Source organism: Taudactylus pleione, unplaced genomic scaffold (assembly GCF_031769625.1).
Source record: "Taudactylus pleione unplaced genomic scaffold, aTauple2 ptg000136l, whole genome shotgun sequence".
NCBI lineage: Eukaryota > Metazoa > Chordata > Amphibia > Anura > Myobatrachidae > Taudactylus > Taudactylus pleione.
In genome coordinates this window covers 5,341,525-5,369,396 of record NW_028284538.1, presented here as the reverse complement: position 1 = coordinate 5,369,396, position 27,872 = coordinate 5,341,525, and the positions used below count along the sequence as shown (strand labels likewise).

Below are 27,872 nucleotides of genomic sequence, written 5' to 3'. Positions count from 1 at the left end.
CTGCCTCTGACTGACAACTGAGCTGAAGCTGCTCAGCCAGTCAGTGAAGTGGGACAGCCCACGATCCCCCAATTCTGGTGCACATCCAACCAGGGGGTGGAACAGTGACTGAGATACACATGATGACAGGAGGGCAGACGTTGGAGTCAGTACTAGGACTGTGGACCTCATTCAGAGTCGGTCCTAGGTCCGCTCTATCGTAAGGGAAGAGGGTCCGGATATGCAAATGAAGCGATCGCAAGATGAGTCACTAAGATGGGCTCGCTAGCTGAACAAGCGAGGGTAAGAAGCGGCCGTAAGACTAAAAACACGCCCCCTTCACGATCGCAACACACGTCATCTACCGGGAATAAAAGGATTAAGCGAGACCATCGGGACCCATCGGAGCTGCTCCCAGAGCTTAAGGCTGACAATACCCTCACTCAAGCACTACGATCTAGCCAGTGTAAAAACCACCCATGTCACGTGTGCAATGACACTACTTTGTTAATTATGCACTCCCATTAAACTCCATTTGCATAGTCAGGCACGCCTGCGTTCGGACTTCCACTCCCCCGTTCACAAGCACCTTCCCCTGTTACCACCCACAGACGGTTAATTCTGTCACTCAAACTAACGACCTGGCTGTGTTCAATGAGAGAGACATTTCCGATCGCAATGGCTAGTTTGCACACGTGCATTGCGAATCTTACGCATGCGCAGTTTAGCGAACATCGCTGGGTACGACCGAGCGGCCGCTTACGACCATCTCTGAATGTGGTCCAGTGTGTGTACACACACCCTGTGACTGTACAGTAAGCGCCAATCACTTCTTCCTTTTTTCTTTGTATACTTAGAGGCTGACAACCTCTGATTGGCTGCTTATTGACAGCGCACCCGAATAAATCTTTTGTATATTTCAGTGCAGCAGCAAACCCAGCAATGATTTTATACAAAGAAACCATCACCATCGGCCCCAGGGATACCATCGATGGTGGAAAACAATCTGGTTCTCTGCCATTGATGGTAACACTATTCAACATTGACAATAAACCATCAATGTTTTTAAAACATCGATGGTCGATGGCCATTCCTACTTGGTTGTTCTGTTACAGGATTCTAGAAGATGAAGAAGATGCTGAAGTAATCTACAATAGGTGTTTAATGTGGTAACTAACACTTCAGCCTAACAAAAATGTGAGTTTTATTCACATTAATAAAACAACTGGGAGATACAAAACTACATTGATAGATTACACTGAGCAATTTGATGTGTGATTAATTGGACATCTGTGTGTGACTGAGCCTGAATCTGTGTAAAAAGCAGTGATGCGAGCTGCTGCTGCTTTTCCTCATGCCAAGTTCTGTCGTACTTTGTATGTGTGTAAAACCAATTCCTGTCCAGTTAATGTCACAACCCAGCACCTCTAGTACACTACAAATGGCTTTTTGATGACTCTGCGATGTTGCAAATCTCTCTTTTTTGCAAACAATTTTCTTTTGAGTATACATCTGTACTGCTGTTAACCCAGGGATGCACCAGCATAGAGACACCCACTACCGCTTTCTCACATCGGAAATACCTCACACTCCTGCATATACATCGTTACACTGACGCACAATGGCCCACCACGCATAATTACAGCAGGTCTGAGCTGCCGCAGAAACTCGTTGCACAAAGTAAGTACTGAAGCTGTCTATGCCATTGCAGTGGCCAATTTATGCATGCCCATGCAATGTCGTTTAACCGGACAGGCATGTCTGCGCTTGCCAATTACTCCCCCATCACCACCCCCAAAACACTCACGGCCTGTCACTCACTCTGCAATGGATTCCTATATGTGTGTGTGTAAACGCAGCTCGATTTCAGCACACAAGCAGTAAGGAAGGGAAAAAGATAAATTGGAATTGATGATGCAATATGCTTCACCAAGTGGTAGGGCATACCTCCCAACTGTCCCGCATTTAGCTGGACAGTCCCATTTTTCTTGGACTGTCCCGTTGTCCCGCCCGCGGGCCGCAGTGTCCCGTGGTGTGGGGGGGAGTTGGGAAAAGCATACAGAGCAGCGTGTATGCAGAGGTAGAATAGACGCTGTGCGCATGCGCACAGCGTCTATTCTGAGTACGGGGAGAAGCCCGGGGGCTGCCTAGCATCTCGGAGATGCTAGGCATGCCCCATTAGTGACATAAATGGGGGCGTGTCACCTGAACAACCCCTTTAGGATTAGGCCACGCCCCTTTTCAGACACGAATCCCTCCCACCGAGGGCATAAACATAAACAGAGGCATCACCGGGTGTGGAGACACCCGTTTCTCAATGTATAGCTCCTCTTGCGCGGCAGAGCTGCATGCTCCCAAAAGGGGGTATGGCCTAACAAAGGGGGAGTGGTCTATCAGGAAATCCCAAAAGAGTCACTCCAGGGGTGTGCCCAGCTTCCCCGAAGATGCTAGGCTACCCCCGAGACCTTTGCTAGCACTGTCTGCTCTTCCTCTGTGACAGGAGCTGCTGGAGAATGTGACACTGCAGCACTTGGCACCTGTCACTATGGAGGAGTCAGCATTTTGGTGTCACCCCCTCCAAGGGTGACACCCTGGTGCTGCTCGTACCCCCATTGTGACGCCACTGCACATAAGCCCCACCCACTTCAGTACAAGCTTATGACCTCATTTATCAACGAGTTTTATCATTCACAACGAGTGATAAAACTTGTTGCATATGATAATGGTGCACCAGCCAATCAGCTCCCAACTGTCATCTGACAAACAGTTGGGAGCTGATTGACTGGGGCACCATTTATCATACACAATGAGTTTTATCATTCATTGCATATGATAAAACTCATTGATAAAGGGATGTCATGTTGCAATACACATCATCACTTTACTTGGTGTATTTTAAAGGAAGCCAGGGTACGATAAAGTGATTTACAACATATTCCTGTTTACCTTCTAACAGGTGACTGCTCTCTCAAAGAAAGTTGTATCACATCTTTGAGAGAATTAAAGTGGAGACGTTACCCATACCAACCAATCATCTTATAACTGTCATTTTATAGGCTGTGCTAGATAGATGATACTAGAAACTGATTGGTTCTCATGGGCAACTTCTCCTCTTTGTCTCCCTTGAAGGTTTGATACAGTACATCTACCCCTTGGTTGTCTAAGAGGTCTATCACTAATTGAGAGTCTCTCAGACATTTCTGGAAAGAAGCCAATTATGTTTTAGAGAGATATTATTTGTATTGATATAATTGAAATTGACCACATCAAGACATTAAAACAATTGCTAAATAGTATTTTTTTATTATGGAAGAACTGTCGTAGGTGGTCCCCAAAACATAATTTCAAAAACACACACGGAAAAATCCCGCCAATGACGAAAGCCAGACTGGATGAACACCCTGGGGGAGATTTATAAAACCTTGGATAGAGATAACATGGAGAGAGATAAAGTACCAACCAATCAGCTCTTAACTATCATTTTTCAATACAGCCAGTAAAATAACAATTAGAAGCTGATTGGTTGGTATTTTATCTCTCTCCCTCTGAGTTTACTACAAATTAGAAATCAAAAATAGCTGTGGAGGACTATACCTACAGTACCACAAAAAAATTGTAACAAATTCATAAATCCACATCCAATACACAATTCACATCCAAATTTGATGACCTGATGGCCTATCTCCAAGCAGATAGATTCCACCTGTATGTAAGATAGAATATCTGGATTATCCCATGAAAATGTGGAACTGTTGTCATCACTGCTAGGAAAGTTCTCATAAGATAAGGAAGCTCTGTAAGCTGGCCACACATGAAGCGATGTTGTAGCTTTTTGACAAAAACTTCAGATCAAACTTTGTGTGCACCAGTCAGACATAGACCTCATGTAATCTAATGACTTAGCCTGGGGGGTCTATATACTAAGCCTTGGATGAAGATAAAGTGAATGGAGATAAAGTCCCAACCAATCAGCTCCTAGCTGTCATTTTTCAAACACAGCCTGTGACATGACAGGAACTGATTGGTTGGGACTTTATCTCTGTTCACTTTATCTCCATCCAAGACTTAGTAAATAGACCCCTGAGTATCAAAAGTGCCCGAATATGGCTAATGTTATAACCCATGGGAGCACAGAATGATATGATCCATCCACATGTGGGCAGCATTATATTTTTATGCAAATGCCACAGAAAAATAATAAAACACTGTGGTAATTGGAAATAATTTAAAATCAGATTTTTTGAGGGGATTTATTTCTTGCAGACAAGACACCTGAGTACACCCAGTATGTTGACATACCACACCTGTATTTCTTGTGGCAGGCAACATACTAACATTGGGTTTGATGTATCAACCAGTGAGAAGAGTCGAGAAATGGTCCAGTGGAGCAGTTTTTTATAACAACCAATCAGATGTACTGTTGCATTTGGGAATACAACCCTTGACCCTTTTACACCTAGCAGCAACCCGCGTTAACCCTGCAATATCCCGGGTTTTAGCTGTGGTGTAAAATGGATGTTAATTAAGGTGACACTTCAGCATCTGTCTAGTGAACTAGAGATTTAACATTTACGTTCAGAACATGGCTTTACTTTCCATATATAGGGACCCCATTTAAACTCATCAATGCCAACTTGTGTCAGGTGATTCTGATATTGATTTGGGGAGGGCCTTCTTTTTTATGCAGATACCATATGCTTTAAATCAGATAAAAAAATATAGATTCCAGTTTGGAAATTTAATGTTATAAATGGTGAGTGCAGAGGCCCTGATTCAGAGCCGGACGCTATTTGCGCTCGCTCGTTCATTAAAAAGGGGTGGCTATTCAAATGAACCGTTCGCACTTTGCGGTCTGTTCACGCCTCTATGTCTGAATGAGCGAACAAAACTTGCGGTAGTAATTTTGAAAAATACGCCCCCTGGCCGCTCGCAGCATACTTCATGTCCGCTATTTAATAGATTAATCGAGTACATCGAACAGCGTATGAACTGCTCGCTATTCTTGTGGTTAGTTTTTCCTACCGCAATCTTGCGAGCAGTTCTGACTATAAATCAACCAAGTGACGTGGTCAATGAAGCTCCTGTATTAATTATGCACACCCATAAAACGCCCGTTTTGACCTTTAAGCACGCCTGCATTCTGATTTCCACTCCCCGTTTTCAAGCACCTTCCCCTGTTACCACCCACATACGCCTCCTCCTGTCACTCAAAATAGCAGGCATTCGCTATTTAGCGAACAAATGATTTTCGGCTGCACTGACTGGTTCACGCATGCGTATTAAAATCCGTACGCATGCGCAGTTGTGCGAACATCGCTCATAACGAACGAGCGGCCGCTTACGAGCGGCTCTGAATCAGGGCCATGTTTATAGCATAGATATCATGGTGCACTTCATTTATTAGTGCGTATATAAAATATAAAAAAAAGTTCTTATTGTTTTTATATTTTCATGAAGTATAACTCTTTACTGTCAGTTTCTTGTTAATCAAATGTATATCCAGATTCACTAAGATCTTCCCCTTAATAAACCCACTATGGGTGGGGTGGGGTGGGGTGTTGTGTGAAAAATGACAGAAACTGATTGGTTAGATCAAAGGCAAATCAGGTCCAGGCATTTACCGCCCACTAGCCGCCCCATCATACAGTACATCTCCCTCTATATCTCTCCAAGGTTTGATTAATCTCGACAAAATGTGCAATGAAAAAGTAACAATGGGGGGCTATCCTATAGTATTATGTAAAAAATAAATTAAAATATCACAATTTTTTTTTTATATTTTATATACAGTATTTGACTCACTGAACTGAGTACTTGTTGCCAGGGCATCCACTGATGAAGTCCTGCACGATGAAACACATTCATTTTCCAGATTCTTTTCAGGGAGGAATCAGACAGATTATGGCTGTGCACATACAGGGACTATGCCTGGCCTGAACCCAGAGGTAAGATGATCTCCTGCCAGAGTCCCTGCAAGAAAATATTGATAAATTGCCCTGATATATAATGTCATCTTGCAGCTGAAGAGTAGTTGTAAATATAGGGGCAAAAATTCTGTAGTTAATAATAAATAGTGTAACACCCCGCCTAAGGGTCTTCTGTTGTCGGAGAGTTGTGGTGCTTCCTTACCAAATACTCTGTCTCTGGATCACCTTGGGTTCTTCCAGAAGGTTACCCAATAGACACAGGCAATAATGGCAATAGGCTGTTGTATTTATTTGACAAGATCAATTCAATATGGTGACAACTTATACATAAGCAATACAAAACAACAATGTACAATGCAATGTATTTCTTACACTTTAAGACATAAAACACACCGGTATCCAGAGCTCTTATAACTGGAACTCTGGAATTTTGAATCAGAATACTGGAAGGGTTAATCAATAGATATGTAAACAGGCAAATATCAACATACAATGTCAATACTAGATAAACTATAACTCTATTATTTTGTGCACAAACAAACAAGAGTTTCTCGTCACTGATGCATGCAAGTGAGTGACTAGTAGTTGAAATGTTTGCAAACAGTGCCCGGGTTGAAGGAATATGTTGGTGGATAAATTGAGGCATACTATTTTTATGCAATATCCTGCACTGATACTTTTTCTAATGCGGTAAAGGTTACTAGTCGCAGGTATAAATATTCACAAGTTAATCCTCTCTGCCTTCTCTTGCTGGATAGTATTAGGTAACTTGCCTGAGTACAATGTGGAAGGTAGCAATATCCCTTTCAATGTAACTATATTATATCTTCTGCAATGTATCTGATTAACAGGCTAATTAAATTAGCATTGTAGTGACTCCTGAATTTCTTGCTGCAGTATTTATTTATTTTTTTACTATTTTGCAACTGCTACTGAATGATAATATGCTTTAATGTGTATGGCAGAGGTAGTACCTATATGTATGGCAGAGGTAGTACCTATATGTATGGCAGAGGTAGTACCTATAATAGTTATCCTGCTCACTTTCTTCTGAGCCTAGCACTTTATTTAGACTGTCACTGCAGTGTAGAGCTGTAATGCTGGGCTGAAGTAGTCCACCTATTACACACCTCACTCCGAGGCTTGACATAGCTGTCCTGAAGCAGCTCTCTGAGACTGTGGAAGCTGCTGCTCCTACTCTCCGTTACGACAGATAAGCCAGCCTGTCTCATGCTGTGCCACCCACTGAGGAGGATCTGCTGCAATAAATCTATGAATGCTTCCCCAGCTGCTGTCCCTGCTTGGTCGGGAGCTGACTCTGACAGATGGGTGTGGACTATAGTAACAGGGGCTGGATTTATTACTCACTGCTCCGATTTGTGTAGCCACAGCTCAGCCCTCGGCACTCCCCGGCTGTCAATCTCTTGAAGCCGGGGAGTGCTCCCCGCTGACGGCTCCCCGGCTCCCCGCTGACGTTACTGCTTCCTGGAAGTGTCTCACAGCTTCCTGGCTGTGAATGTCCTGGCACTCTTCTCTCAACCCCCCCGCGGCTCCGCTCAGCACCTCACAGTAAGTGCCGCTTTCCTTAAGTCTCTTCCACTGGTAAGTGCAGCTCCTTGCTGCACGCTTACCTCAGGCTTCCCCACACACACTGCTCCCGGCGGCCCCCGCGGGTGTCTCTTATAGCCTAGCGGTCGCGTGTGGGTTCCTTCCAGCTCACCGCATGTGCCGCTCTCCTCTCTGGCCAGCTATATTATGTATCAGGACAGGTTCCCCTATATAGCGGATGGTATGGCCGCGTGTCCCCCAGTGTCCACAGTCTCGTGGGGCAAACCACTTCAAATTCCCCGCTGTAAGGGGTTAATATACTGTATATAAATGAAAGGAAAAAATACTATTTTGCAGTAAAGAACTGCAAAAATCCCAGCGCTAATTACAAAATAAATAAAGCAATCAGTGCCAGCTGCAAGTATTGAGGTTAAGGTCAATAACCCAGAGACAATGGTCTCTATAGCAATATGCAAAGAAAAAACAGATCAATACTGCGCTATGCACTGGTATATTGAAAAATATGTAAATATCTATATTTGGTTTGCTATCTGTTAATAAACAGGAGGCTTTTATAAATAAAATTAGTATTTTTAATCAACACAATACAATCCACATATAAACACCAAAATTACAATCATGTGCACATGAAGAATTGGATCCTATAAATACATAAAAGTAAATAAATAAATCAATATGCAACTCGTGGGCTGTAATATATTGCTAAATGCAAAAAAGTATCATTGGACTGAGGTTTCACAGCATACCACTCTGAAAGAAGCCACTGTTGTAACAATGTGGCTAGAAGTAGCAAATAAATCTTGGTGAAAATAGTCAGAACAGCTGAATCCCGCCACTATACGACAATCACTACTGGCGTCCCAGAGTGAAGTGCAATTGAGTAGGAGAATGTACAGTGGAAAGGTGGAAAAGGTAATACCTCTACCTCTGGATGGCCGTGTCCGCACTGGTAGCCATCCTGGCTTGTCTGTTTGTTCTGTGGCCGCGGCTGAGTAATCTCAGCTGCCGTGCAATGGGAGACCAAATGTCTGTAAGGCGGTGAATGTAATCCGACAGGTGGTGACCAGGAGCAGGACTAAAAAAGTCCCGGTTTTGCGCAACGAAACGCGTTGGCGTCATCACCCAGGCATCTGAGGATTGTTCACAGCACAACTACCACATATCGTCTGGTATCCTGTATGATATACACAGAACCATCCATCTGTTCCGGGAGCACTGCTAGCCGCAAACGGCATTCGCCATACAGATCCACCTGCTTTCCTGCTGCATGGCAAGTTGGCCCCATTTAGCCGCGACTCCACAGCGAGCAGTCAAGTAAGGACGGACGGTGGTGTGGATCCAGCCATTCACGGCATATTACCTGCTCCTGGTCACCACCTGTCAGATTCCAACTAAGGAAACACCACCTGTTTTGCGTTCCAACTAAGGAACATATTGCAAACTCTTATGGTGGGTACACACTGGGCGATATTACTGAGTGACTACACGATTAAGACATCATAATCATGCAATCGCTCAGTAATCGTGCACAAATCGTGCACTTCAATGTCAGAAATGACCAGCGATGCCCACTCCCGCTGGTCGTTTCCGACATTGTCCATCGCCTGAACATGAAGCACAATCTGACGATAACGACAGATTGGCATGTTCAGGAATGATGGACAGTGCCTGCAGTGAACGACTGATCGTTCAGTGCAGACACTACAGGAGATCAGGAACGACGGTACGATTACGATGTCGTAATCGTACTGTCTTTCCTGATCGCCTAGTGTGTACGCACCTTTAGACGTTCATAGGGCGATGTTATTCCTTCCGGTTCCAGCCTTATTCAATACCGGGAGCTTTATTAAACTGTGCGATTATTCACATTTAGTTCATCCTTCCCAATAAATACATAAAGTGCAGTGCATTCCATTACATCAACATAATCATTTAAAATTAGATCATAGTTTTAAATTATGATGGTCAGAGTAAGTAGGGGAGACCACTTTAGAAAAATGGGTTTCTTGGATTGCTATAACTTCCATTTTGTGGGTTTGGAAATAACGCAGGGCAACTCTTCATTTCTGAAGAGAATTTAGACCTTTAGCATTGATAGACATGAAGTTCACCATCTAAACAAATCTGATAAGATGCAGAGGCTAGGCAAAAGCAATCTTCTGTACTGGATCTCTCAACACTAACATTGATATATGCAGAAAAATTAAGCATCACATAACCTGTAGGCATAATGGGGGGAGTGGAAGGTCTTAAGGAGGGACATAAGGGAAAAATAAAAGCATACACATTAATGACTCCACATCGGCAGTCAGGGGGGCCACGGAATAGAGTGGCAAAAAATGTAGACTAAAAGGAAATAACACACCAGATATAGCCTAAACAGCATATAAAACATAAGGATATAAAATACTGCAAATGGCATGTAAACATAAAAATCACATAACCAAAGTAATGTAAGACGTGAGCAAAGGAATACAGCAATACAAATATACAATGCAGTAATCAACAATGAAAACCAATATATAGTTACGGTGATTTGGATCTTCATGGCTTGTGTGAGAGACATCTGGAACCATAGGGCATGGCAAGAATAATAAGACCTCAAGGAAATTTCCAATGTCCACTGAAGTAGATACACCTCAATCCTTTAAACAATGGACCAGGACGAAGTGAAGCATCTCAAGCAATGAGTCAGCAAAGGAACGGGATTCACACCTAGAAATTAAAAATAGTCTAGGAATGGAATCCATCAATCAACCGTTACTGCAAATTAAGGACCAATCCTATCTAATTGTAGGAATGGGTTCAGCAGACTTAGCAACATATGGGATCTGCCAAAGGTCCAGTACCTTCATACCATCATCCAAGGAGCCTAGCACTTTCATAGAACTGGGATAAGTGACGATAAGCTTTGTCGGGAAACCCTATCGTTATGAGATTTGTCCTTGCTGTAAGGCTGATGTAATGATCATCTTTTATTTAAAGTGGCTGGGGGAGATCGCCAAATAACTGCAGATTGCCCAGTACTGCTGAAGATGAGTCAGCGTCACAAGATACCCAAAGCAAGCACTTCTTCACTTGGAAATAGTGCATCCTCATGTTAGTGTCTCGCGGAGAGGTGTAAGGGGCATTGCAAGCTTTAGGGAGACAATGTATGCGATACAGAAGGAATTGTGTATGGGGCAAGTCAGGGAGTAATTTCTGGAATAAAGCCATAGCAAACTCAGAAAGTTCTGAGGGCTCTACCAATTCAGGAATCCCACAAATCTTAAGGTTATTCCAACAAGCCCTGTCCTCCAAATTCGCCAGTTTGTCCCAAAGTGTAGAAAGTTCCGCTTGTGTAGTTTCATAGGCAGAGAGTAGATCAATGTGGGATGCAACCACCTCTCCCATCTTATTTTCATGGTCCATGTGATGTCATGGTTCAACAGCAGAAGTCAAATCAGCTGTGATATCTTTCTTAAGATCACCAAGAAGTTGCAGCATCCACCTCCCTGTGTTGCAACATCCACCTCCCTGTGATAGGCTCATCCATACAAGCGTCACCCAGAGGAACAGATGGGGATGAGGCTGTGGAGGGAGAAGTAGCCTATCAGGTGACACTCGTGGACGTATAGATTGAGTGGAATGGCTCGCTAGCTGGGGAGTTGTAGAAAAACTCACCGGAGGAATACCCTTAGCAAGTTTGTTTTCTTTTTTAGGTGACATGATGACCAGCTGTAGTCACAATGTGAGGGTTGATGTCTGGAAAATCACAGGAGAGGGGAGAATGCAAGGTCTAGTGCATATCCGCAAAGCTGGTGGGATAGCAGTCACATTAAACAGAAATCAAAGCCATGAGGACATATTTAAAGGCAGATGGTTTCTTGTGGAGCAATGTCAAGTATTAGCCACACAATGGCAGCAGAGTATCATGGTTAGAGACCATGTGGAAGCAAACACTCACAGCCAGATACTACAGCTGGTTAAGTTAGTGAGACACAGCACCTTTTCACTCCAAAGTGTTAGAGCAATGAGCACCCATAAGCAGGGGGAAGAGGAGAAGAGCATGCAGGTCAGCAGGGAGTCTGAGCAGCTGAGCAACAGGGTCACAGGAGCAGGAGGATCCCAATCATAGAAGCTCACTAACACATGGAGGGCTTCACTCAGGCTGCAGATACAGAGAGGGAGCAGATGGTACTGCGCTGAGTGCATACAGCCAGCATGCACATAACTCACAGCTGCCCATGGTCAATGTGTCCACCACTCCAATGGCCAGGAGGGTGGAGATCACTACAGGTCCCTGCGGCAGTGCAGGACTTCTCTGGGTCGATCCGGAAGTATGGTGCAGGAAAAATACTGAAAGTGGAGTCCTAACAGGCCACAGAATGGGAGGCTCTGTCTGGAGTCTGGAGTGGGTAAGCAGCAAAGTGTAGAATGACATGGTGAGGTGCGGAGAGAAAAGGAGCCAACGGAGATGCTCCAGGTTGCACAATAGGAAGGCTGGGTGGCTGTAATTCTCCTGTAGACCAATGAGTCCCAAAGAAACACTTCCATCCACAATGGCTACCAAGTCGAGCCCCGTCAAGGTTATTTTAATAGAGGGGGCGGAGGAACATCCGGATGAAATCGGATGGTATAACATCCCCCTATGAATCTCTAAGACTCTAAGAGCTGGTAATAGGTTCCTTAGTTGGAACGCAAAACCGGAAATTCGAGGGCGTGACTTCTGGTAATAGTTAACAGGAAGTCCGCGGCTGTACCAGGAAGTGAGCATTCCAAGCTCTGAATGCAATTATTCTATTAATACAATATTTACACATAGGCTATAAATAATAAAAGGTCCCCTTTCTATATATAAAGTCGCTTACGCAACCGGCGAGAGACAGCAGGATTGCTGACTAGGACAAGACAGGATGGTGATGTGGCAGTCATTCCACAACTGGCTAACTGGAGTGAGGCTGCAGGTAATGGTTTTAAAACGGGCATAATGAACAGGGTACACCAACAGCAACATATGATGGGTCTCAGGTATGTCTAGGGACTGTGGTGCAGATAGGTAGTCAGGCAAGAAGCAAGTGGACAAACTAAGCAGGCTGCACAGCAGGAACGACCAGAACTGTGATATTGCAGGTTATCAGACAAGGACTGGACAGGCAAAATACTTACAAGAACTTGACAAACAAGATACAAACAAGAACTAGACAGACATAATTCAGACAAGGACTAGACAGACAAAATATGAGCTAAATCTTGACAGACAATGAACAATGAAGTGGCAGGACCAGTGGATGAAGCAACAAAGTTCAAGGTGCGGCCTTGAGGGCTGCGGTGCGACTGGAACCTTAATGATGTTGCCTTGCAGAAGGTGGTGCAGCTAGTGACAGTCGAGATGCGGCTTGAAAGCCAAGATGAATGCAGACTATGATGCGGCCTCAAAAGCTAGAACAAAATTGTTTCATGCTGAGAAAGATCTGGAGGAAGCACCTGGACTTGAAGCATTAGGTCTAGAAATAGTTCCAAATTGCCATCAAAGATAAGACAATCAGAGTCTTGAGCAGGCATGACAGATTGAAGATCCCCAGTTGGGGTAGATACATCATACTGTCCTCTTGGGAACGGCACATCAGACTTCTCTTTCGGGGTCGGTAAATCGAACTCCTCTCCTGGTGTTGGTACTTCACACCTCTCACCTGAGGTTGGTACATCAAACTCCCCTCCTGTGAGTAGTACTACAGAGACCTCTTCAGAGGACGATACATCTGGCACCTTTTCTGACATTGATACATTGGATTTCCCTTCTGGTGATGGTACTTCAGACCTCTCTTCCAAGGTTGGTACATCAAACTCCCCTCCTGGAAGCGGCACTATGGAGACCTGATCTGAGGCTAGAACATCAGGCACCTTTTCTGAGGTCGATACATCGGACTAACCTCCTGGGGTCTGGATGACCGAAACATCGGAGGAATCTTCAGGAGTAGGTACAATGGACACCTCACTTGAGGTTGGAACATCGAAGTCCTTTCCTGGGGTCTGGATGACTGAAACATCGGGAATCAGTTCAGAAATTGGGAGATTGGACTCCTCATTTGAGGCCAGCACATCTGACTCCTTTACTGGAGTTGGTACTTTGGATTCATCAAATCAGGCATTGTGGAACAGTTTATAGTTGGAGTGCCATCCAATTGTTCCTCCCCAGACAAATTCTTGCAAAGGCTAGTTGCATCCGATGAATTCTGGGAGGCTTGAATAATTTGCTGCTGCAGCACATCCTCACAAGATGATAATCCAAGGTAGGTTTGCAGCAGCAGCATTTGCATGCTCTCTAGGTTCAGCATTTTGTTAGATAATCCCAAATCAGGATTCATACTTGAGGCCTGACAAGGCAGGACCTGGACCAGATATAACAGCACTGAGGACCTCATTCAGAGTCGGTCGCGAGCGCTGATGCGCTCGTAACTGACTCGATGGTTTGGCCTGCGTATGCGCAGTGGCCGCACTGCGCGTGCACAAGCCCCGGAGCTATAGATAAACTCTGTCGCTCCGGAGCTCGTTACTGAAGGGGCGGCTGTCGATGTTGATCGACAGCTGCCCCCGTTTGGTAGGCAGGCCAGGGGGGGTGGTTTACAAAATGGAGGCGTTCCTTTACGAACACCTACCGTTTTGTGGGCGGCCGCACTGACATCATCAGTGATGTCAGTGGGGAGCTTCCTGCTGAAACACAGCAGGAAGCTCCCTGGGGCTTAAGGTTGACAAGATCCTACCCTAGGGTCTCGTCATCAGCCACAATGGTCACAATGGTCTTGACCATCGCAACCATCTCCCTTAGCGGTCGTTAGAGCTGTGGGTGTTAACATGGAGGCGGCCGTTCAGGATGCAAGCGGCCGCCCAGTTTCTGAGCGAACGCTTGCATCCTATGACCGCCTCTGGATGAGGCCCTGAAACCATATTGAAACACTCCAGTAGCGTCTGTTTTTTGGCCGGTTATAATGTTACAATTCACGCATGGTTGTGTAAGACCTCTAGAGCCAGGGAGAGGATCTTCCATGAATAACAGCCACCCGCTGTTCCCTTAGTGATTTATTTACACACCAGTGTGGCTGCCTGGATTTAAGCAGTAGAGGCTTACACAACCAGCGAGAGACCACAGGACTGCTGACTAGGACAAGGCAGAATGGTTATGTGGCAGTCCTTCCACAACTTTCTAACTGGAGTGAGGCTGCAGGTAATGATATTAAAATGGGCATAATGGACAGGGTACACCAGCAGCGACAGATGATGGGTCTCTGGAATGTCTAGGAGCTGTGGTGCAGATGGGTAGTTAAGCAAGAAGTGAGTGGACAAACTAAGCAGGCTGCACAGCAGGAATGACCAGTACTGTGATACTGCAGCATATCACACAAGGACTGGACAGGCAAGATACATACAAGGACTAGACAGACAAAATATGAGCTAAGACATGACAGACAATGAAGAATGAAGTGGTAGGACCAGTGGCTGAAGCAACAAACTTCAAGGTGTGGCCTTGTGCTGGGGTGCGACTAGAACCTTGACGATGTGGCCTAGCAGACCATGGTGAGGTCAGTGACACCCGAGATGCGGCTTGAGAGCCAAGATGAATGCACACTATGATGCAGCCTTGTGGGCCATAGTGTGGCTATGACAGCCAAGATGCGTCTTGATAGCTGAGATGAAATGCAGACTATGATGCGACCTTGCTGGCCATGGTGCGGATATTACAGCTGAGATGCGGCATGAGAGCTGAGATGCAATGCAGGCTATGATGCGGCCTTGCGGCCGAGGTGCATCTGAAACAATATGACAGACAAGTAAACTCTGGCAAGACAGGAACACAGGCAGGGAGCAGACTGACCTTGTTTGACAGGACTCTGGTATGAAAATGCCACAGGCAGTGACAGGCTAATAATAATAATAATAAAAATAATTCACAGGCTAATACAAAAAAGACAGACAGGTGCAGGACACAGTAACATTGTAAATATCATGCAGGGAATTAGTACATTACATCTACCTGTTTTTTTTAGCCAATCCCAAGTTTATCTATCTCAGACTCAGGAAGGGATGTATCAACACAAAATATGCAGTTACACCTCCAAATTGTAGTTTTTGGAGGTTTTCCGCAAGCCCCAAATGTATAAAAGTGGTCCCCTAGTGGATATCGGAGATATCGGATGCGGCCTACCAGCACTACAGTCACCATGGAACGCAATGGGGCTGCAATGAGCTGGTATGCAGCAAGCTTGTTCTCTATAGGCAGTGCCATCTATAAATGGCATTGCCTATAGAAGCCTATAGGCTTCTAAATGCAGAGTTAAACTTAAGCTGCATACACACTGTACGATCTGTTCAATGAACAATATATCTGAAAGATTTCCCTTCAACTTTCTGTAGTGCAGGACAAACGATATTGGGTGTACACACTGAAAGATATATATGATAGATATCTTTCAGTGAAGTCATCCCACCACATCTCTGAACAGACAAATCATCCAGGTTGGCCTGCATGTACAGATGACCATAGATATCATTATCGTCCATGCGGGAACGCGCATCGTTGGTCGTTCGGTGCATACATAGCTGTTCTTTGCATTTTTAATCACATGTATTTCTTTATTACATACACTCACTGCAACAGCCACAGCATGAGCCCAGCACATTCTTACTCACATTCTTACTCAGGGTAGGATGTGTCAAAAAGAAAAAAGTGGTAAATACCTCCCAACCGTCCTGATTTCAGTGACACAGTCCCACTTTTTAAACAATGTCCCGCTGTCCCAATAACGGGCTGCAGTGTCCCATGGGCAGACAGGAGTTTGAGGACACTCTTGCTATGTTACTCTGCATAACAATGCAATGGTGAATGGATGCAGCATCCATTCAGTGCAGCAAGAGGCTGAGGACAGCCTTACAGCTGCCAAAGTGCTGGGCTCGCCCCCATTGTGATGGAAAACCGCCAGTCACACCCCAAAACATCAACAAACAGGGGGCCTGACCTTGCAGACTTGAGATCATGCCCTATTTTGCGTGTGCGGCTTCTGTGTAAACAAAGAGTCCCGCTATGAACAAATAAAATTTTGGGATGTATTCACATGGCTCCCCATATATATGAATAGGGAGCCTGATTCACTATGGATCGCTATTGCGATCGCAGCTGCGATAACACACGGAGTTCCACTGCAAAAATATGCTAATGGATGCAATCACAATGCCATCACACAGCCAGCATAGAGACTCTCACTACTGCCCACTATCTCTTTCTTCACATCCGTAATACCTTGCAATCCTTTGAATAGAACAGTAGCATGGAGTAACATCGGCCCCCCATGCACATTTACAGCAGGTCTGCCCTTACTCAGAAATTGCAAACCTCGTCACACGCAGTGAGTACTCAAGCTGTGTGTGCCGCAGTGGCTAATTTAAGCACGCCCATGCAACAGTGTTCAAACGGACAGGCACGCCTGCATTTCCATGACCACTCCCCCAAACGCTCACAGCCTGTCACTCACTCTGCAATGGAGTTCTTTCTGCATGAGTGATAGCAGTGAGATCGCAATGCTAACTCACGCAAGTGCACTGCAGTGCATACACATGCGCAGTACGCACCATCGAACGATCTGCATTTGCGGTTGCAATTGTGATCCATGCTGAATCAGGCCCAGTGACTGCAGCAGATATCTGCATTATCTGCTTCAGCCCTGTGGCACAGCAGTCCCCATACATTTCTTTGATTCTGTGATCTGGCCGTATTCATCAAGCTCGCTTGCTAACACATCATTAGATGGCATTGGCTATAGAAGCCTATGGATTTCTTTTTACAAAAAATCCCTGGAGAGGCATCTGAAGAATCCCTATCTTGTACTTGTGGCTTGTGCAAGAGCAGGCCGATGGCCATGTATGAGCATTTTAACCCCCAGATCATATACCTGGAAGACTATGCATCACCGGAACAGCTCTACAATATATCAGAAGCACTGTCCTGGTAAGAATGTATTACTGCTGGTATGAAGGTAAATAGAGGGGGGAGAATATAAGTAACATTTGTATGCATCTAAGTCACACTGCACATGCATCAGGGTACATAAGATTTACATAGGTGTATTACCTCCAAACCCTTAACAACCTTGATTAGCTTACTTAACTTAACTACAAAAAAAGACACAGACACCAATAGCTTGGCTAAAAAAGGTCACAGCTTTTATTTATAATTTAATTAATAAACCTAACCAGGGTGGCAAAGAGACACAGCAGACTCAGTTCTAGCTTTTATCTTGCTCAAAATACTCGGGGGACGATTAACACCCCTTCTAGACACACTTAAGCTGCGAAGGTACCACTTCCATCCTGGGCCAATCCGAGGTGCTTTGCACAAAAGCGCCCAAGTCCCCTCGCACGGAGCAGGACAAATTCGCCATGGACATCGAGGGCACAGTTACCTTGCACCCCATAAAGCCACTGAGCTGCAGCATACTCCCGCCATGCTGTGCCTCACCTAATTGGGAAAAAACAAGGTTAATGCACAACAAAATAGCAGGAGGCATGGTGGGTTACACGAATCCTGCAAAGAGGCTGTTCCCATGCAAAACGCTCCCATATATAGACTGATCTAACCACTCCCCCAAACTAAATGACTGGCCCCTGGAACTAGCTGACCGCACTCGCAACTGATAGTAACTTACCCAGCAACAAGGCTGTCATTAACCAAAACCAGTCAGTAAACACCAGTAATCTTATATCTCCTCAATCCTTTTCATATTTCGTCTACCATAAGATTTAACATAGGTTTATTTCCTCCAATCTTTGATTAGCTTACTTAACTTAACTACAAATAAAGACACAAACACCATAGCTTGGCTAAAAATGGTCACAGCTGCGAGGGTCACACTTCCCTCCTGGGTCAATCCATGGCACTTCACACAAAAGCGCCTGGGTCCCCTCATATGGAGAAGGACAAATTCACCATGGACATCGAGGACAAGTGCCCCCACAGTTATCTTCCGCCCCATAAAGTCAATGAGCTGCAGTTTACTCCCACCAAAGCCAGACCCTAACAGAGACTGTCCTGCCACCCAAACGAAACTACCTAAGAAAAGAAAAGAAATCCTGCACAAATAGACTCATACCCAGACCATTCAAATGCACACCATCAGGACAAAAGAAACGTACCAGATCACCCACCAAAAAGCCATGACTCACGACCAAGCCACCTATAGACGCAACATGCTTAGCCACTGCTACATTCACCTTCCTCCGTGCTCTATCCAAAGCACCAAACTTTCTCACCCCTCTCCACGTCAAATGGGGTATCATCTCTGACCACACAATCTGTACAGTTGGCCATCGAACGTGAACTGTATCTAAAATCTCACACAAACACACAATCAATTCCACCCCTTTCAGATGACCAGTGTCATTCCCACCAACGTGTAGTACCAAACAGTCGGGCATTCCCCATTTTGCCACAGAGGAAACAATCAGCACTAACACAGCTTCCACAGGCAAATCTCTCACCCCAATCCAACACACCTTCTGAACACCAAGTGACAAACCACCACTTCGACCCGAGACATGCCTTTCAGCCCAAAAAATATATGAGTGGCCTACTAGCCACACCTGCCCGTCTTAATTCGCCAAGACTGTGGAAAGAAGAAACCCTGGCCATGAGAAACCACACCAAACCTGAATCGAAACACACAACTTAAGAACAACATATAACAACTAATTAGCAGTGATGCAAAAAGGGGGGAAAAACAGGAACCCGAGTGAAGAAGAAAAACTATAAAAACCTACCCGTGAACCAAATTGGGCCAGATCATGGCTCCTGGGAGGAAAAATTAAAAAATCCTTTCACATCCCCAATTGTTGAACGCTAGCCATTCAACGATTGGCAGGTAAGTAACATTTTTCGGGTTGTCGCAATGTGCGCACCTACAACTTATCGCAGCGAACATATTATAACTCGCTGACTTCCACCTTCTGAATGGTCACAGGAGACGTCCCTGCAAGCGCTGTGCAAGTAGCTGCCCCTGTTCGAAACTAATGGCTGCTGTAAGCTGAATGATCTCAACCTAACTCTGCTAAACCTCGTTTGAACACTGCAGTGAATTGAAACTTTGTGAGAGGCATTGAATCAGTATGCACCAACCACTGAGATCCCCCAACTGGGCGTACACTCATATACTGAGATGCTAAATGAACTGGGCAAATATTCCCATCCTGCTGCTGGGCAAGAGTAACCCATTTCCCCCTACCTGTCTGGTCCGTTTTAGAGAAGCGAAGTTTGCAAAGTACTGCCAAACAACAGCCCAGAGGACACATGTGCTTTATTTACTGCCACTAATTCGCTAACCCTAAAAGCTCCAAAAAAAGCTGCAGAGAAAGCAAAATGAAAAAGAGAGGCCTTAAACATGTCAGAAGTCACCTTCTCCATAAACGTAAGCAATGCTGCCAAAAGCTGGGTGTCAATAGGCCAACGTGAATCAGCGCGAGCAGGAACCTCTTTCGCCCAACCCTTCAGAGCCTTAACCAGAATAAAAGATTTGGTTGGCTTGTGTAGACCTTTTAGCCTGCAAAAGAAGGCGAAGGAGACTCCTGCCACCACCTACCCCATGTAAGCCCTGGACCTCCCTTGCTGATACATCTCCCAAACAAAGGAGGAAAGCAACTCCTTTGGAGACTTACCCTACAAATCTGGGCATGTGCAGTGAGCGCTCCATTCCCGCCATGCTACCGAATTACTTGCGGATAGTTGATGGAGCGAGCAATTGCAGCGCGAAAACCTCTAAGCCGGCCTGATGATCTGCCACACAAACGGGGGGCACGTCAAACCAACAGCAGAAGCCGATGGTGCGAGAGCCCAAAAACGCTCAAATAGAAAATGAGACAACACATCTGCGATCTCGTTAACAACACCTGGAACATGGCGAGTTCGAAATCGAATATTGGCCTCTAAGTGCAAAATTAAATGACGAAGTAATCGCAAGACTCACGGAGAGGACGATCACTGGTTGTTGATGGCGTGAACCACCCCCAGATTGTCGCACCAAAATATCACATGCCGGTTACTCAGTCACACAGACCAGAGTTCCATAGCAACAACAGTCGGGAAAAGTTCCAACATGAACAAATTACTTGTCAGGCCTTCCTCGCGCCAAACTAAAGGCCAAGATGCAGTGCACCATTCCCCATTGAAAAAGGCACCAAAACCAGACGATTCAGACGCATCAGTAAAAAGCTGCAATGACCCATTTGCCACCGGAGGAGCCGGCCAAATCCGTTCACAATTGAATTCAACCAGAAACTTGGCCCAAACAAGATCATCTTTTATCTCCGCTGACAAACGAACATGATGCTGTGGCCGTCTCGACCCAGCCATGGCCCTCTCCAATTTCCTACAGAAACTCTGCCCCTGGGAATTATACAACAACCAAAATTAAAAGAACCTAGTAGCGACTATAGTGCGCGCAATCTCACCATGTCCACTGCTAAGCAACCCGCAATTTCCTCAAGCAACCTGCCCACTTTGTCACTCGGCAACCTACAGCAACCGTGTCTATCTCAATTCCCAAATATGATAGACAAGAAATGGGACTTTCTATCTTATCATGCGCAATGGGAATCCCTAAAATACGGAAAAGAGCCTGTGCGGAAAAGAGGAGGTCTGAACAGACGTCACTCTCTCCTGGACCTATAAAGAGAAAATCATCCAAATAGTGCGCCACGCCCGCCTGTCCAGTGCCGGCATGAACACACCAGTGAAGAAAAGTACTGAATTTCTCAAAATAGGCACAGGACACCGCACAACCCATCGGCAAACATTTGTCGACGAAGTAACCGGAATCCAACTTAAATCCCATGAACAGCATAGCGTCTGGGTGTAACGGCAATAAACGGAAAGCTGACTCAATATCTAATTTTGCAAGCAGTGCGCCATGCCCAAAACTGCGAACTAAACCCAACACCTTATTAAAGCCTTGAAATTCACTCTACAAAAACTATCCGGTATGGCATAGTTAACCGAACAACCCGGCGGATATGACAGGTGTTGAATTAAACAAAACTCACCTGGTGCCTTCCTGGGCACCACACCCACTGGAGAGATACAAAGGTCCTGCAAATGAGGATCAGGGAAAGGACCCTCCATCCTCCCCAGCAGTACCTCCACCTCCACCTTAGCCTGCAAAACTTCTGGGTAGTCCCTAGCCGATAATAAGTTCCGGGGGGCCCAGACCCATAAAGGACCTATTATTGGCAGAAGAAGACCTAACTAAAAACCTTCTAACAAAAACAAAGCGTCCTCCCTGTGAGGATATAACTCCAACCAGCGAGCCAGCGTAGCTAGACAAATAGGCAAATTAGCTTTAGGCAGCTCCTTTTGACCCTTCACTATGATCCTGGGCAGCTCCAGCAGACCCAAGATGGCAATCCATGGCCGGATGCTCTTCTCCACAGAGACGACAGGATTGGCAAAATGACGATGATGACCCCTGCTTACACTGGGAGTCGTTAAAGGCAAAACATTTGCCCCTCATCACTCCTGGTGGTGGCCATTTTCCCAGTGTCTTGCGCATGCTTAGTGCTGCGGTCCCTGGGAAAACGGTGTGGGTGCCATTTTCCTGGAGATCCGTGCATGCATAGTAGATTCTGGCACTAAGCCAGATTCTACTGCTCCCGCTGGCCGCCATGACACCGCTACAGAGTGAATTGGGTCTGGTCTGCACACAGACCCCTCCTCTCTTAAAATGCCCCTGCATCCTACTCCTCAGAAGGATGGAGGGAGAAGAATACGTGGTAAGCTGCACGCATGCAAGCAGGTGAATTGGGTTAGAGATCATGCTTACACAGTAAGCACGCCTTGGTTAGTATGGGAATGTTAATGTATGGTATGATGTCATTTGTTATGTCTGCTTGCAGGTCTATCTGATACAGACTGATGTTTTGGCTTCCATGAACCCTTCTACAACAATTCCAGCATTTCCTCCACCTGCTCAATGACCGCCACTGAGATATACCGCCGAAAATGTCACAGCTGGACCAGCAACATAATTGTGTTAAATGTACCAGCCAACTGCACACAGAGGAGGTAGATTATGTGACCTGGTGATGTCGCTGGACCCTTGCAGGCTGTATTCTCATTATGGTTCATCTCACAAAATGTCTACTACCACTGTGTGTAGATACAGTAATCAGAAAATGAAAGTTAAACCTCTATACCCAGTGATTTTGTAATGATTTATTAAAACTGTATGAAAAATCTTTGCAGAAATTACTAATTATTAGAGATGTGCGCCGACCCTCGTGTTTTGGTTTTGGTTTTGGATCTGGATCTCCCCTGGTTTTGGATCTGGATTGGTTTTGCCAAAACCTCACCTCCGTGTTTTGTTTTCGTGTTTTTGTTTTGGATCTGGATTTTTTCTTAAAAAATAAAAAACAGCTAAAATTACATAAAATTGGCCTTTTTTTGTTCCTACAGTATTAATAACCTCAATAACATTTATTTCCATCGTTTCCAGTCAATTTTGACCACCTAACAGCTCACAAGGGGACCAGGAAGTGTGCTTTCCAAAAATAAATAAACAATTGACTCAATGCTTTTCAAATGTTCTATAAAGGCATTTCCCAACCTGTAGAGGGACATAAAAAAAATCAGAGGGCCTGACTCGCAAGCGGGTCGATGGTCCCCCACCATCCCAGCCAGCAACGGGCGCTCCGTCGCTACAGGTCTCGCACCAAAATGAGGAGGCTGTCGTTTGTGATTGACAGCTCGCCCCGTTTTGGAGGCGGGAATGGGGGGTGGCTGGCCGAATGGAGAAGTTCCCGAAGGAACGCCTGCCATTTGGGGGCGGCCTCAGTAGTGAGCTTCTGGCTCTATTAGAGCCAGAATCTCACTGGGGCTTGTGATGGACAACCACAAAGGTCTCATCGCAAACCCAATGGCTGCTCGCAAAACTTGTGGGTGGTCACGCACAGCTTAGCGAGTGGTCAGGAGACCGACACAAAATAATAATAATGCCGCCTTGATTCAGAGTGAGCGCTCTGAAAGAGCGTCCGGCTCTGAATCAGGGCCATAGTTAGTTAGTTGCCTTCAAACTGCCATTGTTCCCACTGTCCACTTGAGACCATATGAGATATATTGTGAACAAGAGGAACATTTCAGACCTAAGGTTTAAGTATTACGTTGTGTCTGCGCCATGCCTGCTTGCTGGGAGTTGATTTTTTTCATCGCAGAAGGGGACCAGGAAGCGTGCTTTCCAAAGATAAATAGACAATTGACTTAAATAATCCTTTGCAAATCTTCTGCTCTGTAACAGAATTTCCCAACCTGTACAGGGACATTAAAAAAAACAGAGTTAGTTAGTGGCCTTCAGATTGCCATTGTTCCCACTGTCCACTTCTCTTAGATATGTGGATGAATGTAGAAGGCCAAAAATTGGGTAGACCACACATGGCTGATTTATCAACAATGCGACTGAATTAGTATCATAAGGAAGAGGAGGCAGCAAACTGGGTGTCATGGTATGAATTGGCCATATGGGGTATGTTGCTGTTAAGGGATCAGAATCTGTGGACATATTATAGTTGTTGTTATTCTGGGTTGCCATCTCCTGAAGGGTGTTTACCAACAGACAGAGACTACCCACCTATCAGCTCAGGCATAGACACTTCCTGAGGAACAGAGCTCTGTTCTCTGGATGGAAGCCAAATAAGTGGGAGCCCCTTTTCCAAGTCCAACATCTAAAGCTCTTATCTCTCCACATCATCTATGATAGAAGAAAAAAAATTTCATTGGGGACATCTAACTCCTCCAGGAAGTCCAGGATGGATGGTTTGGAAGAAGAAGGCCTAGCAACAGATGGGGATAGTCATTATCAAGACCTGGTCCCCCCAGTGGGTGTAGTCTGGGAGGTATTGGTTGGCAAGCAGACAGCGAAATAACAAAGGCCTCCATGTTGTCTGTGCTTACTATTCCGTATTTCAGTTTGTGATTCAGGTAGGAATAAAGGGCCTGATTCAAAGCCGGACGCTCTGACCAGCGGCCAAAAAGTGGCCAAAAAGATGGTCGCGAGTGGCCAAAAAGGTGGTCACTATGGTCAAGACCATCGTGACCATCGGGCTTGCGATGAGACCCTTGTGGTAGGGTCTCGTCTGCCGCAAGCCCGGAGTGCTTTTGGCTCTATCAGAGCCAAAAACACTCCCACTGACATCACTAGTGATGTCAGTGGGGCCGGACCCAGATGGTAGGTGTTCCCATGGGAACGCCTCCGTCTGGGCAGCCACACCCCCTTCTGCGCCCACCAAAGGGGGAGTGCTGTCACTAACCATCGACAGCACGCCCCTTTGGTGAAAGACCCATAACGACGTCTACCCTGTCGTTATTCTGAGGCGCCTCCGTCGTGCGCATGTGCATTTGGGTAACATTGACCCATTTGTGAGGGTACAGTGCTCGCGAGCGGGTCTGAATGAGACCCAAAGTTGGCTACAAAAAACAGTGATAGAATCACTGGATGTCTTAGTGCATTCAGGCCAGATACGATCCATGAATTCCCAGTCAGATTCCGGACAGATGAATCCTTTGCTTGTAATAATCTTTGGCTATAACACCCACCTTTGCCAGGAATTACCAGACACTTTGAAGGCTGTAACTTTGAACTGCTTTATAGAAAGCATGTGAATTAAACCTTACCACACTGCAAAACATGATGGAGAAATCCCTTGAAGTTCAGCACCTAGAGCATCTTTTTTCATGTTCTCTGATGCCTCTTCTGATGTGAAGAAAGATTCTCCACACTGTAGTCTTCCATTGTGACTTTTTAATTGTGATTTCAATGTTGTCCACTGGCTGAGATCCATCTCATCTGAGGGTTGGGTTTTCCCCATGCAAATGAGACAATTCACATCCAGAAAGTGACTCTTATGTTTAGCAGTGGTGTCAGTCTCTCTTTTGTCAAAATTAGGCTTTAGTTTTTTACAAATATAGGCTTTAGTTTTTTAGAGCTTATAACTTTATAAGCTGTTAGGATAACATTTCTGCTATGTTTATGATAAAAAAAAAACTTTTTGTAACCCAATAACTTAAAAAAAAAGTTTTCATTGCAATATTCATGCAGCCCCTTGACAGACAGCAGCACAGCACCCCTGCTCAGCTATGCCGATGACAGGTGTGGCTGACACGCATACAAAAACAATTGTTTATTTATTATTTTGGGCAGCAGCCCCTCAACAGACAGGAGCACAGCACCCCTGCACAGCTACGCTGATAGCAGTGACAGCCAGGTGTAAAATTGATCATAGATGAATTAAAAAACAATTCATTGGGTGCAGCCCCTTGCTGATAAATTGATCATAAATTAATTAAAAAACAATTCATTGGGTGCAGCCCCTGGCTGTTAAATTGATCATATATCAATTTAAAAACAATTCATTGGGTACAGCACCTGGCTGCTAAATTTAATTTAAATTAATTTAAAAACAATTCATTGGGTGCAGCCACTGGCTGTTAAATTGATCATAAATTAATTTAAAAACAATTCATTGGTTCCTAAACCAACCATAACATTAATTTTAAATGTCAGTCAGCAATGCCCCAACCAGCACATAATTGAAAGGAAAAAGGTGCAAGATGGAATAGTCGTTGGGCCCTCCCACCCAACCCTATGTTGTATATGAAACAGGACAGTTTAATAAACCAATCATTTCAGTGACAAGGACTGCCAATTGTGGCTCAAATGATTGTTTTGTTTGGACCCCGCATAAAACGAGCTGATCCCATACACAAATTGGCTTTACAATACAAGTTGTCCATGTCCTTGTCATCCCCATCAGTGTGTACATCCTCTCCTACAAGTAGTCTTCCTCCTGGTCCCCTTCTGGGATGAAGATCCACTGACAACAACAACAGCAGCAATAGGTGTAGTCATCAAGGATCCTTCTGAGGAATCACGGATAGGAAAGGAGTCAATCTTGCATCGAATACCAACATTGGATGCAGCAGGACTACTCCCGATGATGAATGAAGATGTTGATGATGCAGGTGTTGGTGTTGGAGATCAAAGGCACTTGGATCTCACAGAGAGGGAGAAGGTAGGTGACACTGGACTTGTTACGTTTTGAGTTTTGGAACTTGGTGTCGTACACTTTGATATTTGATGAATGTGCTCCAAGTGATGTAACAAGGAGGAGGTTCCTAGGTGGTTTATGTCCCTCCCTCTACTCACTCTTGCATGGCAACGGGCACATATGGCTTGACAACTGTTGTCTGATTCGGGGTGGAAATAATTCCACACGTGAGAAGTGGATTTTTTTGTCTTTTGTCCCGGCATAACAACAATGGGCTTTGACTTTTTCAATTCATGGGCAACAGCTGTTGCCTTACTTACACAAAGGACATCCTCAGCATCAACATCCTCATCACCAACATCTTCATCATCCTTAGCACTTTCAAATACCAAAATATCCTCCATGTGCAATTCCACAGAAGCATCCTCAATGACTACGTGTGCAAGATGTTGACTGCCCTTCCCCACATTTACATAGGGCACACAAATGTTGGAACTTGGAGGATTCTCCAGTACACTAGTATTTAGGTCGGGCACACACATGGCAACTGCGGACACACTTGCACTCTCCTCGGGGATTTGTGATTTCGATTTCTCAGGGCACACAGTTAGTTTTCCCAGAACTGTCTTAACAACTTTCACATTTTTAATTGGACCACCACCACTACTACTACAAGCAGAAGGGCTATCAGCAGTCTTCATAAAGAAAGGCCAAGGCCTTATCCTTTCCTTTCCACTTCATGTAGTGAATGGCATAATGCCAATTTTTTGTTTATCTAAAGGCAAATATCTTTTCATTTTTTTTTCTTAACTTCAGTAAAACTTGCTTTACCATATCGATGGCATGACTTAAGCCCTGGGGCATGGGCCTTCCTAGAGGACGAGGAAGTTGATGGCCTTGCACTGCTGGCGGAAGCTACAACATGTAGTTCTTGGCCTTGCTCTCCTGTCATGTGAAAGCCCTCCATATTTTCTGCAGTCTTGAAGCAGTGTCACAATCACCAATAGTGTAGCTAAGGTGCGGTTAAAAATTCACACAAGTGCAGTTGTGCTTGCACACAAAAATTATAGAAAAAAAGACAAATGATGATTTATATTTTTTGGCAGCTCCAGAAGAACTTGGGCCCAGAGCACCAATTGATCACGACTGGAGTTGGATAGCACAAGGTTGTTGCAACGTGCATTGCTGGCTGGCTCTTGTGCACTACTGCGGTTAAGCCTAACACCCACGAGCACACACAGAAGAAAAAAATATAAGACACTTTTATTGGGTTTTTTTTTTGGAGCATGACTGTAGTCGGGCAGCACAAGGTTGTTGCAATGTGCGTTGCTGGCTGGCTCTTGT

At 45.1% G+C, this 27,872-nt stretch overlaps 1 long non-coding RNA gene across 3 annotated transcripts in view; it reads right to left on the bottom strand.

Moving 5' to 3' along the window:
• The window catches only part of LOC148522934 (uncharacterized), a 28,198-nt gene extending 20,577 nt beyond the window's left edge, over positions 1 to 7,621 (bottom strand). For 2 of the 3 annotated variants that reach the window (XR_015878488.1, XR_015878485.1), the window contains exons 1-2: positions 7,538 to 7,621; positions 5,782 to 5,949 (exon numbers count right to left, since the gene is read on the bottom strand). This is a non-coding gene — a long non-coding RNA (uncharacterized LOC148522934). Of the gene's footprint in view, positions 1 to 5,781; positions 5,950 to 7,274; positions 7,467 to 7,537 lie in introns of those variants that run through there. The other variant, XR_015878486.1, reaches the window with a different exon arrangement.
• Positions 7,622 to 27,872: the final 20,251 nt, after the last annotated feature.